Source organism: Harpia harpyja, chromosome 6, assembly GCF_026419915.1.
Source record: "Harpia harpyja isolate bHarHar1 chromosome 6, bHarHar1 primary haplotype, whole genome shotgun sequence".
In the NCBI taxonomy this organism is placed as follows: Eukaryota; Metazoa; Chordata; class Aves; order Accipitriformes; family Accipitridae; genus Harpia; species Harpia harpyja.
The window spans coordinates 3,351,950-3,364,253 of NC_068945.1; the positions used below are offsets into that span (position 1 = coordinate 3,351,950).

Sequence of the window (12,304 nt, forward strand, 5' to 3'; positions counted from 1 at the left end):
TAGGGACAGAAACAAGTAAGGAGATCAGGCTTATCTTGTTGAAGATACCATATGTATCTTGCGAGCTATACTGATACTCGCTGAGTCACTCTTGGCTTGTCAGGGAATTCTGTGAAAGTACAAGGCCTCTGCTTTCAGTGGCCATTTCTACACCCCTCATAAACACTGGATACTAAAATAATGATTTACCTATCTTTCCTAAAAGCAGTGAAGTATCCAGAGACACTGGACTGGGCTTCCTAAAGAGGTGGTCAATGCCCCAAGCCTGCCAGTGTTTAAGAGGCATTTGGACAATGCCCTTAATAACATGCTTTAACTTTTGGACAGCTCTGAAGTGGTCAGACAGTTGGACTAGATGATTGTTGTAGGTCCCTTCTGACTGAAATATTCTATTCTATTCTATTCTATTCTATTCTATTCTATTCTATTCTATTCTACCCTATCCTATTCTATTCTACCCTATCCTATTTCTCAGTATGCAAATAGTCTGTATGAAAAAATACTTTCTTTTTCCAGTTACTTAGAGAAAATGGAAGAGTAGATTGAGTCAAGCTCAATTCTACCAAGATAACAGCAATACTGGTATGTAGATATATCTAAGAGGAAACAATTCAGGATGATAAAGGCATACCATTGATGCAGAAACTATTTTCACACTTCTGCCAAAAGACCAAGTGTCTTTGTTGCATTAAGCACAAAATATTAAAAAACCCCATACATACTAAACAAGTTTCCTTGGACCTTAGAGTATACACAGAATCCCTCATTTTACTCAGGGCTCAACTCCAGATCACTGCTCTAAGAGTAAACCATTACTCAGAGGTAAGAGCATGAGAATGGATACACAGTGTCAAAACACACTCTGGTTTATGCACCATTCTGGGTTTTGGTGGTGTTGCCTTTTTTTTTTTTTTTTTTTTTCATTTGAGCATGATTCATTGAATAAAAACTTCACACACACACAGAATTCTCATGGCATAAAACAAATCTCCAGCTATGTAAACCTCAAGTACTCATTTAAAGGAGCTCACTTGTATTTCTTTTGATAGGTCTACAACTTTCCATTTCTCTTCCTCCAGTTGTTATTGTTTTACCACTCTCTATGTTCTGCATCTGGGTTTACAAGATGCTACTGACCACACAAACCAAATTTAATATCCTCTATTTGGATTCCTACCAAACCACAAGACCTTATATCCTATTATATTTTTGCTAATTTTTTCTGTCTCTCATTTTTTCTTTTATGTAATTCTCAATCTCATAAGAACAAGCCCAACTCTTTCTGTGGTGCTGCACTAATGGAACTGACACTCAGGTTTAACCCTTAGAAATTGAAACTCAGTTTCTTCTGTTGATACCAATAATACTTTCTCCATAGACTTCCTCATTCTCCCACAATTGTTTTATGTTACAGCAGAATATTATTCTAATTCAATCATTTTTCAACCAATCTAATACAGCCCAAAAGTGGATTAGCCAGCAGGCACTGGTAGACTGCACATCCATCAGTTGACAGCTACAAAATCACTGGATAATTAAATCCAGAGAGAGATCCAGAAAGGGAAGGAACAATTCATTTGTCTCGTACTTCTCCATCTGTTGCTGTTCACTCCACACAATTGAAGATGAGCTCCTTGGCCTTTCTTCTTCCAGCCACCCAAAGCTGGAAGTGGCTTCCACCCCTGGGGCAGGAGAAACAATGCTTTGAGAAACTGAATGCAACATAAGGGAGAAGAGGAGATGTCTGGTCCCCCCCACCCCCTTTTGTCCCTAGGCGGGAAGTTTCTCCAGAAGTCACACCAATACTACAGTATCTATCTACAAAGGGATCTGCACCATGATGGCTATGTTGATGTAACTACAGCACAGTGTGCAACCCTATCGCTTGCAAGTCCTGAATGTGGGCATTCTGTAAACTGTCCTAAAAGCAGGACAATATATGATACCTTACTGTTATAGTGAAGTAAACAGACTGTCATAATTCCATTACTAAGCGCCGATGGTTTTCATAGAATCATGCCTTTGACTTCTGTGACTTGGGCAGTGTGGCTGGAGCACTTGCCAGTGAAGGCTGAGGCAAAAAAGTCGTTGAGTACCTCAGCCTTCTCCATATCCTGGGTAACCAGGTCTCCCATTTCCTTCTGGAGAGGGCCCACATTTTCCCTAGTCTTCCTTTTAACACCGACATACCTACAGAAGCTTTTCTTGTTGCCCTTGACGTCCCTGGCCAGATTTAATTCCATCAGGGCTTTAGGTTTCTTAACGTGATACCTGGCTCCTCGGACAATTTCTCTGTATTCCTCCCAGGCTACCTGTCCTTGCCTCCACCCTCTGTAGGCTTCCTTTTTATGTTTGTGTTTGTCCAGGAGCTCCTTGTTCATCCATGCAGGCCTTCTGGTGTTTTAGCCTGACTTCCTCTTTTTTGGGATGCATCGCTCCTGAGCTTGGAGGAGGTGATCCTTGAATATTAACCAGCTTTCTTGGGCCCCTCTTCCCTCCAGGGCTTTATCCCATGGTACTCCACCAAGCAGATCCCTGAAGAGGACAAAGTCTGCTCTCCTGAAGTCCAGGGTAGCGAGCTTGCTGTGCGCCCTCCTCACTGCCCTAAGGATCTTGAACTTTCATGGTCACTGCAGCCAAGGCTGCCCTTGAGCTTCACGTTCCCCACCAGCCCCTCCTTGTTGGTGAGAACAAGGTCTAGCATAGCACCTCTCCTCGTTGGCTCCTCTGTCACTCGGAGAAGGAAGTTCTCATCAACGCATTCCAGGAACCTCCTGGATTGCTTATGCCCTGCTGTGTTGTCCCTCACACATATCAGGGTGGTTGAAGTCCCACATGAGGCCCAGGGCTTGTGAACGTGAGGCTGCTCCTATCTGTCTATAGAGGGCCTGATCCGCTCAGTCTTCCTGGTCGAGTGGCCTGTAGCAGACCCCCACTGTAATGTCACCTGCCCCTGCCCTCCCTTGAATCCTGACCCATAAGCTCTCGGTCGGCTCCTCATCCATCCCCAGGCAGAGCTCCATGCACTCCAGCTGGTCATGGACACAGAGGCCGACAGACCCTCCTCGTCTGCCCTGCCTGTCCTTCCTAAAGAGCCTGTGTCCTTTCCATTCCAACACTCCGGTCACAGGAGCCATCCCACTACGTCTCCGTGATGCCAATAAGATCATAGCCCTGCAGGCGTGCACATGTCTCTAGCTCCTTTGTCTGCATTTCTATGATGGGCTTTTTTTCCTTCTTCACATTTCATCATGTTTTGACAAAATAAGGGGGTGAATCAGATTTTTCTGGTGAGCTTAATTTCTCTCTTTTTCTCTCCCTTCCTTTCCTATCTCAAGTAAATGCCACTGGAAGATGCAAGCGTGCAGGTTCTCTAGTCACGTTTTCTTTTAATCATGTTCCTTTTCTAACCAGTTTTTCTTAAATTGCATAAGTTATCTTCAGAACAAAGAATGAGCTTGGACTTGTATGTTGTGTTCATAACAGGATGTCTTCCTTCAAGCTGGCTGAAAAACACTATGCTAATACCAATGCCAATACTGATTAGGATTAGCATTACTATTTCTATTCTTTGAGAAGGCTATTTACTATTTGTAAATAGTAAATTTATATTTACTATAAATGTTTTCTATATAATTTTCTATATAATTAATTAATTGCATTATGATGTTCATCTAACTGAATGTGACCGGTTATCAAATGTGCAGACTTTTTCCCTGCTGTACTGGTATCCCCCATGCTGCTTTTTCCTTCTAACATTGTCAGAACTGCCACACTGTAAATGCTGCTTAATCACCCCTCTCATCAGTGAGTTAAAAAACTAAACTTCAATGAAAGTAAGAGGTCCATTTCTCCTTTTGGATATCTGCCAGCAGATTAGTTGGTGGGGGAAAGGTTGTTAGGGTTTGGTTTTTCCTTTTCCTGCTGTAAGGAGTGGCTGCTGAGGGAGGCTTGAGGAAGCTACTTTGGTAGGGAGAAGCTAAAAGGTTTTTTTAGTTGCCGAGCGTGCATGAGACAGATGCTGTAGTGCATTTTTGTCAGTCTGGAATAAAATAGCTCTTTTAATGGCATGGACCCCTCCCTGCTGCCCAGAGGGTGCCTCGAACAATTGGAGTGGAATGGGAATTCCAGGGGGGTAGGAAGATGAAAGAGTCACGAGGCCTCCAACGGACGCAGGCTGCCCATGCCACAGACCTCTAACTCTTGTCCTAACATTTTAAAATAATCCTCTGGCATTTAAAATAAACCTAATTTTCTTCCCCTTGGACCACGAATAAAGTAACATTCCTCCTTAACTCTTCAGATCCAGGTCTTTTGACAGAGGCATACAACAACTCCCTTTCTCCAACTCCAGAAAGGCGTTTTGTAGGGTATGGCTTTATTTCTTTAACTGATCGAAGGGACTCGTGATTAAGCAGCATCCAAAACAGGCCAATCCACAAATCTTGACTTTCTAACACACCGCATCTTACAAGCCAGAAGCACCGAAGTGACTGACAGCTTGTAAGCGACCCTTGAAACAGGCGCCGGCCACCTCCCCGCCGCCTCACACAAGATGGCGGCGCGGATGGCCCGGGGCAGGATGGCCGCAGCCTGGCAGGGCTCCACCGCTCCCTGCCCTCAGCCTCGCTGTTTTCAGGGCCTTAAGCTCAGCTCCGCGTTAAAATATATTAGTCTGAAGGGTCGGGAGAAGGTCTTTCGTAACAAATTACAGTTCTACCGGAATAAGTCATATTAATGACACTTGTGTATCTGGAAACTATACGAGTATAACCGTCAGCTTTAAATAAGGGATTGCTAATTGAAGCATCTAAGTGTGATTACAGCTGCAAAAATTTTTTGAGATGTAAACGGTGGTCACTGTTGGTGTTATTTTGTGGTACTTCTGACAGCATCATTTATTAAATGATACAGTGCAGCATTTATGTACAGAAGTTGAGCTTCTCCACGTTACGGTCTGCCACCGCTAGATTTGTGTGCTTTGGCACCCAAACCGAGATATTCAACGCCATTTCAGCGTCTGAGCACTAGCGAAGTAAGTGGGAACGGGGCAGCTAAATAAAGTGCCACGACGACGCTGTGTAATGAATGCTGCACCTTCTTGGAGGAGACAGACCCCCGACAGAGGCCAGCTCAGCGTTACAAAACGGTGGAATTTAAGGGTCTTCCTCCTGCCTCTCGCTCCGATCTCACTCTCCCCAATCCCAAAGAGCCTCTGACCTCCCCACTTCTTCAGGGCACGCGCTGCGGTACATCTTTTTGGACGCAGCACTGCAAAAGGAAGGGGACAACGAGCTCTCGATCCCGCCGGAGGACATCTTTCTCTCTTGCAGGACAGCGAGCTGTGCCAGCGAGCGGTGCTGCCATGGATTGCGTTCCTCCGCTTACGCAAGGCACGAATCCACCCGTACCCCTTTTTACTCCCACGAAATCCCCAAACCTTTACCATACCTTAAAAGAGTATTTCAGTGCATGATCACAGCGTCAGCAACGCTGTACAGGGTATCAGCTAATCTTTGCTTTTTAAAAGTAAACTTAGACTAAAACCTTGATTACCTGCATAATTAATCCCCATTCACAGGAATTTGCATGCCTGAATAATTAAAGAATTAGGGCTGAAAAATGAAAAAGCGAGCAAAGCCTGCATTTTTGTACTTGAAAAGCTGCAGCGGTAATCATGATAGTTCACAGCACATAAATAATTCAGACTGAGCTTCCTTGCCTTTTTTTTTTTTCCTTGCAGAAATCCTCTTAGTGCTTCCTAATTAAATGAAAATATTTTATAAGCCATCATTTTGTGACATCACAAGAATATTTTAAACTCTGGATTAGACAAGCTGGATTTACATTTTCTGTATTTGCGATCTGATATTCAGAGCCATTTAATGGAGCTATAAACCACCACAAAATGGTGATAAAACGGGCCCGTACTTTTAAAATGAATGAAAGAATCTATGCCGCGCTCATCACCCGAGTTTAGCTCAACTTTTATTTGGCAACGCAGCGCTTTTCCCTGAGAACGCTCAGGCTGTAAATAAAAGAAATTTGACAAAATCCTGACAAAAATTGTACAAACAGCAGGTGGGGCGCCGGGGCAGGGGGGGAATATGTATCGCAGGATGCCAAATCAGCTTTGAAAGACGATTTCCCACACGCACACAAACAAAATTATTAAATTTTCCATTTTTAACTTTAACCGTTTTCCCTCGGCTTGCCCGGTGCCCCTGAGGGACGGTCGCGGCCCGGAGGACGGGGCAGGACTCCCGTGAGGCGACCCCGGCGGCGGGCAGGGCGGGCGGGGCCGGGCCGGGTCGGTGTGCTCGCGGGGCGGCAGCAGAGGGCGCCCTCCGCTCGCCGCAGGCTGTGCCGGCCTGTCAGTCAGCGCCCGGAGAACGTTCTGGAAGGGGCTGTTTACGTCTTCCGCCCGGCGGCCCGTTACCGGCCGTGAGGGGCCGAGCCCGCGGCGGCCGGCCGCCCGCCGCGGCCCTGCCGACCGGCTGCCCCCGTTCCCCGGCACGGCTTGGGCGCCTCACCCCGTCCCCAAGCGGGTTCGGATTGAGCACCGGCTTGCGGAGAGCCGGCGCGGCGCCAGGCGGAGCCCCCCCCCCCCCCCCAGCGCTGCTGCCGCTGCGTGTCGAGACGCGGATTTCCAGCGGCCGTGGCGGGCCGCGCAGACATGGCGGGGCGGCGAGGGTTACTACACGGCTGCGCGTAGTTGCAGTCTCCCGGTTAAGCGTACGCCACACGGGCGGGGGAGGAGGCTCCTTCGCTCCCCCCCCCCCCCCCCCGGCGCCCCCGGCAGGAAGCTCGGGTCGCTGCGGTGCCAGCCCGGCCCCCGGTCCGCCTTCGGAGGCGGAAAAGAAACGCCGCGCCGCTCCTCTCGCCCGGGGTCCCCGCTCCGAGGCTGCCCGCCCCGCCTGCCGCCATGCAGCTGCGGGGTGCTGGCGCAGCCGCCTCGGCTCTGCCCGGGCCCCGGTGGCAGCCGGCCCGGATCCCGCCTTCCTCCATTTTCTCTCTCTGCCCGGCCGCACGCAGGCACTGACAGGACGCGGCCGCCCCGAGCCCGCCCTTTTCCTCCGGGCCGGCGAAGGGAGCGTGCGGGCTGTCACGGCCCCGGGGGTGCCGCGGGAGGGCGACGGGGCCCGCCAGGTGCCGGCCAGCGGGACCCCGGGCTTGCGAGGCGGAGGCTGACCGCCCCCCTGCCCCCTTCCGCCATAGCGGGGGGGGGGGGGGAGTACCCGACGGCAGCGCGCAGACATCTTTATTTTCGGTCCTCCCGCCTCTCCGCCGGGCTGGGTGACAGGCTTATTTTCGCGGGGCGCGGGGCTGTGACTGCCTGTCTGCCTGTGCGGGAGCCCGACGGCGGTGTGGCCATCCGAAGGACGGTCATGCTCCGCTTCTCCCATCGCCGAGCCTTTACGGTAACCCCGCAGGCAGGACCGCCCCCCCCCCCCCCCCGGGCAGAGCAGTTACTCGGCTTCTTCGCAGTCGCCAAATTAATGCTTTTATTACTATTTGATGTAATCCCATCCTCCACTGTCCTTTTTAATGCGCAGGAACCAGGGCCTTCGTGGTGACTGTTTAAAATGGCGAGGATGCCTGCGTGCTGCTTGTGTGGAGTGACCGTCTGTTCCTGCTTCTGGTCTCCTTTCGTTTTGTACTGCCTTATTTCTAAAAATATTGCCAAAATGCGAACATCCAGAGTGCCCCGGTTTGCCCTTTGCCGCCCAAGTAGTTGAACACGTAATGTTCAGGGCCCCCGAAGTGTATTTTGAAGACTGAAATCATAATTCTTTAGAAATAATAACGCCGATTATTTAATGATATATGCACTGCTCCCGTGTCACAATTTTTAATGAGAGTTTATCGCTACACCTCCTGAACTCTGCATTTTTTACTGTTTGTGAAGGGGAAGGTCAGTCCTGGGATTTAAAACTTTCCCCGGGTTAGATGGTGCATTTTAATTCTGGCAGCCAACCCCGTCGTCGTTAGTCATGACCAGAGGTAATAACCGGGGAATGTACCATTATAAAATAATCCGGAGGTATTATGTAGAGAATGGTACGGTCATATTTTATCACTGTGGTTTATCATACTGCTTAGATTCACCGAGGGATCGTTCTGTTTAATCCATTTTACTAAGCACTGTATAAACCAGACATAAAGACAATGCCTGGCTAGAAAAGCTGCTTCTGTTTACTGACTTTGCATTACCTCGGGTCTAATTTGTTGCCTGATATATTTAAAGATGCAGGGTTTTTTATAAAATAAATGTCAATCAGGGTATCTCAATCTCGGGCATACCCTTTATTTAACGCTGCACTGTTCTAGGACGTTGTACAAGGCCTAGCGCAGAGAGACGAGATTGCTGCCTCGTGCAGAAAAGATAAGAGACGTTGCAGGAAAAAAAAAAAGGTTTATTCCCTCCGTGGTGGGAGAGTCGGGGAGGAAAACCGGAGCAACAGTTCAGTCGTTAGGACCAGGTCGTGCTGTGTTGCTGACCGCCCGTCCTAAGCTTTTATTTGGGGTTGGGTCTTTTCGTTGCTGTTTCGGGTATTTTTTTCTTTGCTTTATTGAAATCGCAACAATGTTCTGAGTTTAGGTCTGCCGTAATTCTTTTAACTGTTTCTGTTGCTAATTTAACGATCAGGGAACGAGGCGTGCTGGCCCGATCCCGCAGCCCTGCCTAGCCCCACCGGCAGAGAGTCCCAGCTGCCGCCCGTGTCACCCTGGTCGTGCCGTGGTTTCCTCGCTTCCCGCGTGGGCTTAATCTGTTCCACTGCGTCTGAAGCCTGCGAGCTAGGCGCAGGGCTACGTTTCAGACACAGCACGGTTAAGTTTTAGGGGACTGAGGGTTTTTTTTATGCCCCCGCCTCGGAGCAAAAATCTGGTCGGTTGCAAAGGCCGGACCCGGACGAAGAGAAATCGCTGGTGTCGGGGGGCATCACTCGGCTCTCGTCCCCCGGCAGTTTTGCTGTAGGGTTATTAGTTGTGGCCCTTGTTCCATAAATACCCCCTCCGCGGGTCGGTGCCGGTGCTGTGGGGACTTACAGACGAGTGTAACGCTGCCGATATTATTAGGAATGGCGGTGGGAATGGACTGGCTGTGTTTCCAGAGGGAATGAACGAGTTTGCAGACGGCGCTCTGAAGTGCGGCTGTCACTGTGCTAACATCCCCTAAAATCATTTTTCGTTTATGATAGCCTTTTTTTTTTTTTTTTTGGCTTTAACTTTCGCACACTGTTTCCACAGTGCTCACGTCTGTTTATGTCATCTTTGGAGCGTGGTACAGTGAATTGGGAAATGAAATGAAGTCGTAGGGCTTCTTGTTTGTTAATGTAGGTGCTTAAAGTTAGGCTATTTAAATCCATAGTTAGGCCTTTATTGAAAGATGGCCTGTTTTCTCCTAAGGCTTCAGTACCCAACACCTTCCAGGGAGATCAAGAGGAATAGTGAGTGCTTAGCAAGTGGGAAAATATTTTTATTTGTAGTGAAAATGGAACTCGGAGCCTAAGTGTTCGTCTTGCAATATGTGGGACTAACTCTGTGTTTTTCTATTGGAGAGCCCTCTTGCTTTCTTCTTATAGTGCGTATTATACCCACGGGAAGCGGAGAGTGACTGGAAATTGCAATGAAGTTTCAAATAAATAATAACTTTCATGGAGCATTGGTGATTAAATAACATGGGTCATTAAAACAGTTAATGGGTCGTTAATAAAATAATTTATTTGAAACGTGAATGAAAGCAGAATATTGCGGGGTACTTGATAATGCAGTTTAAGCCCCTTTCACTCCGCCGCGGAAAGAACATTTGCAAAGCCCCTGGCTTGTTTCTGCTGCGTGGGAACACTCGCTCACCGAGGAACCAGCGAGCCCGCCGGCTGCGAGCCCGCCAGCTAACACGTCCGTCAGTCGGTCTTGCTGTCCGCAGGTCCTACTCCGGCTCCCTGCAAACCGAAGCGGCAAACCTCCGACAGCGGGCAGCTGCCACGCGTGTCCCCTTTCCTCTCCCCACGGCCGCGCAAGGCGGGGAGAGATGCGGGGGAGCTTTCGGAGGGGATCCCTGCCTGCGGGGCAGGGAAAGGAGCAGCCCTCCTCCCCGGTTCCAGAGCCCTTCCCTGGGAAGGTGCAGGCGGCTCCAAGCCCTGCCGCTACCGCACCCGTGTCGGAGAAGAGGTCCTTGTGTATTCGGCGTCCGTCTCTTCTCGCAAGGCTGAAGGGAGAAAGGAAAATAAAGCTGGCTCCTGCGCAGGGGACACCCAGCAGTAATTCTCGTAGGGCCTCATTCTGTTCCCACGTAAGTCAATAGAAGGTTTGTCTTTCACTTAATTAAAGAAGTAGAGCCAGGCCCTCCTTTTTTTTTTTTTTTTTTTTCCCCCCCTTCTGGAAATTCTTACTAATGGTAATAAACATGGACACAATGTGGGCAATAAAAAAAACCCCGAACCCAGTAAAAGCCCGAATTAAAAAAAAAAACCCAAAACCAACCTATAAGCAAAAAACCTGAAATCTTTTTTTGTGAAGTCGCTGTTGTAAAAACAATTAATTAAAAATCAATTATTTCTAATTAGGGAAAATGAATAACCATCATAGTCTTGTTACTTAAAATGCTTACTTCTTAAACTGTTACGATCATATTTTAAATGTTCCCTACGTCTGTAATAGCCTGTTACTAAGATATCTTTAACATCTACGGTTTCAGCCAATATTTAGCTACAAAAATAAAAATTAGGTGATCGGGATTTTTAGAAACGTATTGTGTGTCGCCTTCTAAGCAGGGGGACACTGTTTTCTCCCCCCGCCCTATTTTTTTGCCGCCGACTATCAATACTTCAGCATCAACAGGCTTCCCTGGAAGGTACTGACAGTTTTCGGGAATGGTCTGTTACTTTCCAGCCATTTCCAGATAAACTCCGATGTCGTCTCATAATTAGTTCCTGTATTTATATGTTTATGATTTAAAACTAATTGCGGCAAAGCCGCCCTTGATAGTCGAACGTTTATAATCTATAATGTTGATTAGCTTCCCAACAGGAAACTGTGGTCTGTGTTCATTTCCACCCACCCCCCCCCCCCCTTTTACCACTGCTTCCAAATAATCCCGTATCCTTCCAGCAGAAAAGCCGGGGGAGCTTCTTCTAAAATGTTATTTAACGCGAAATAACGACGCGTTTGAGCATCCACAAAGTACTGACTTCCAGTGTCTGTCCTTAATCTATTACCCCAAATAACATCCCACGTTGTCTTCAGGGCACGGGTTTGCTCTCCCGGCTCTTCCTGTGTCCTATTAATAGGACAAATCCGCCTGCAAATGACCCTTCCTACATATATTTGGCGACAGTTTGCTTTGACTTATCGCTGGCTGCAAAATGGGTCCTTTAATTAAAAAAAAAAAAATATCTCTTTTCCCTTTTAAAGCACGTCGATAGGGAGCTTGGGGTGGAAGAGTCGCATGCATGTATGTCTACGAACCAGGTTAGGCGCGGAGCCTTGCCCGCACCTTGACAACAGAAATCTGCTGGCTTTTATTAAATAAATTGTGTTTAGTTTTGTATTTTTTTTTTCCCCGAGGAAATGTGTTTTGGTTGGAATGCAAAAAGCAGAGCGGCCGTCAGGGACTTGCCGCTTATTTCCCCAAACTTTCTCAAGCGTTGTCAGGGCGGGAGGTGAAAGCACTTATTTTAAAATCCTCCTTTAAAAAAAAAAAAAAAGGCAAAAGCAAACAAACAAAAAACCCCCCACCAAACCCAAACCCCTCAAACTCCCTCCTTTTTTAAAAAAGCCTCCTTAAGAAAAAAAAAAAAGCCAAAACCCACCAAAACCACACCTCTTTTTTTTTTTTTTAAAGGTAAATTTATCCTTAGCTGAGGGAGAAACCCAGCTCCTGCTGCCCCCGTGGAAAGCATGCCGAGAGGAAGAGACGCGGGCAAAGCTGAGCTAAAAAACCTCGTTAACATCATCGCTGTAACCAGGTACCGACGAGGACCATCGCCCACCCATCTCCACGGGGGGTGGACCTGCAGCCGGAGCCCCCCCACGGCAGCTTAGCGCGGTGGGGGGGGCTCCGGCTGCAGGTCCACCCCCCACCCCTGCTAAAAAGCTGTACCTGCTTTTTGTCAGGTCTCCTGAAGGGGTTGGAGGATGCATTTGCTGGAAAATGGGCCATTTGGTGAGGTATTAGGAATGAAGAAGAAACAGCTGGTAAAGATGAGCTGGGAAGCTGCCCCCCCCCCCAGTCACCCACACCTCCTTTTTTAGGGGTTAAAACCGAAGTGTATTTGCCCAGCAGGTACCTAAAGGAATA

General features: G+C 48.1%; 1 long non-coding RNA gene across 1 annotated transcript in view; it reads left to right on the forward strand.

Moving 5' to 3' along the window:
• Positions 1-11,852: 11,852 nt before the first annotated feature.
• The window catches only part of LOC128143529 (uncharacterized), a 54,647-nt gene continuing 54,195 nt past the window's right edge, over positions 11,853-12,304 (forward strand). Inside the window, exon 1 of the long non-coding RNA XR_008235785.1 lies at positions 11,853-11,972. This is a non-coding gene — a long non-coding RNA (uncharacterized LOC128143529). The remainder of the gene's footprint in view (positions 11,973-12,304) is intronic.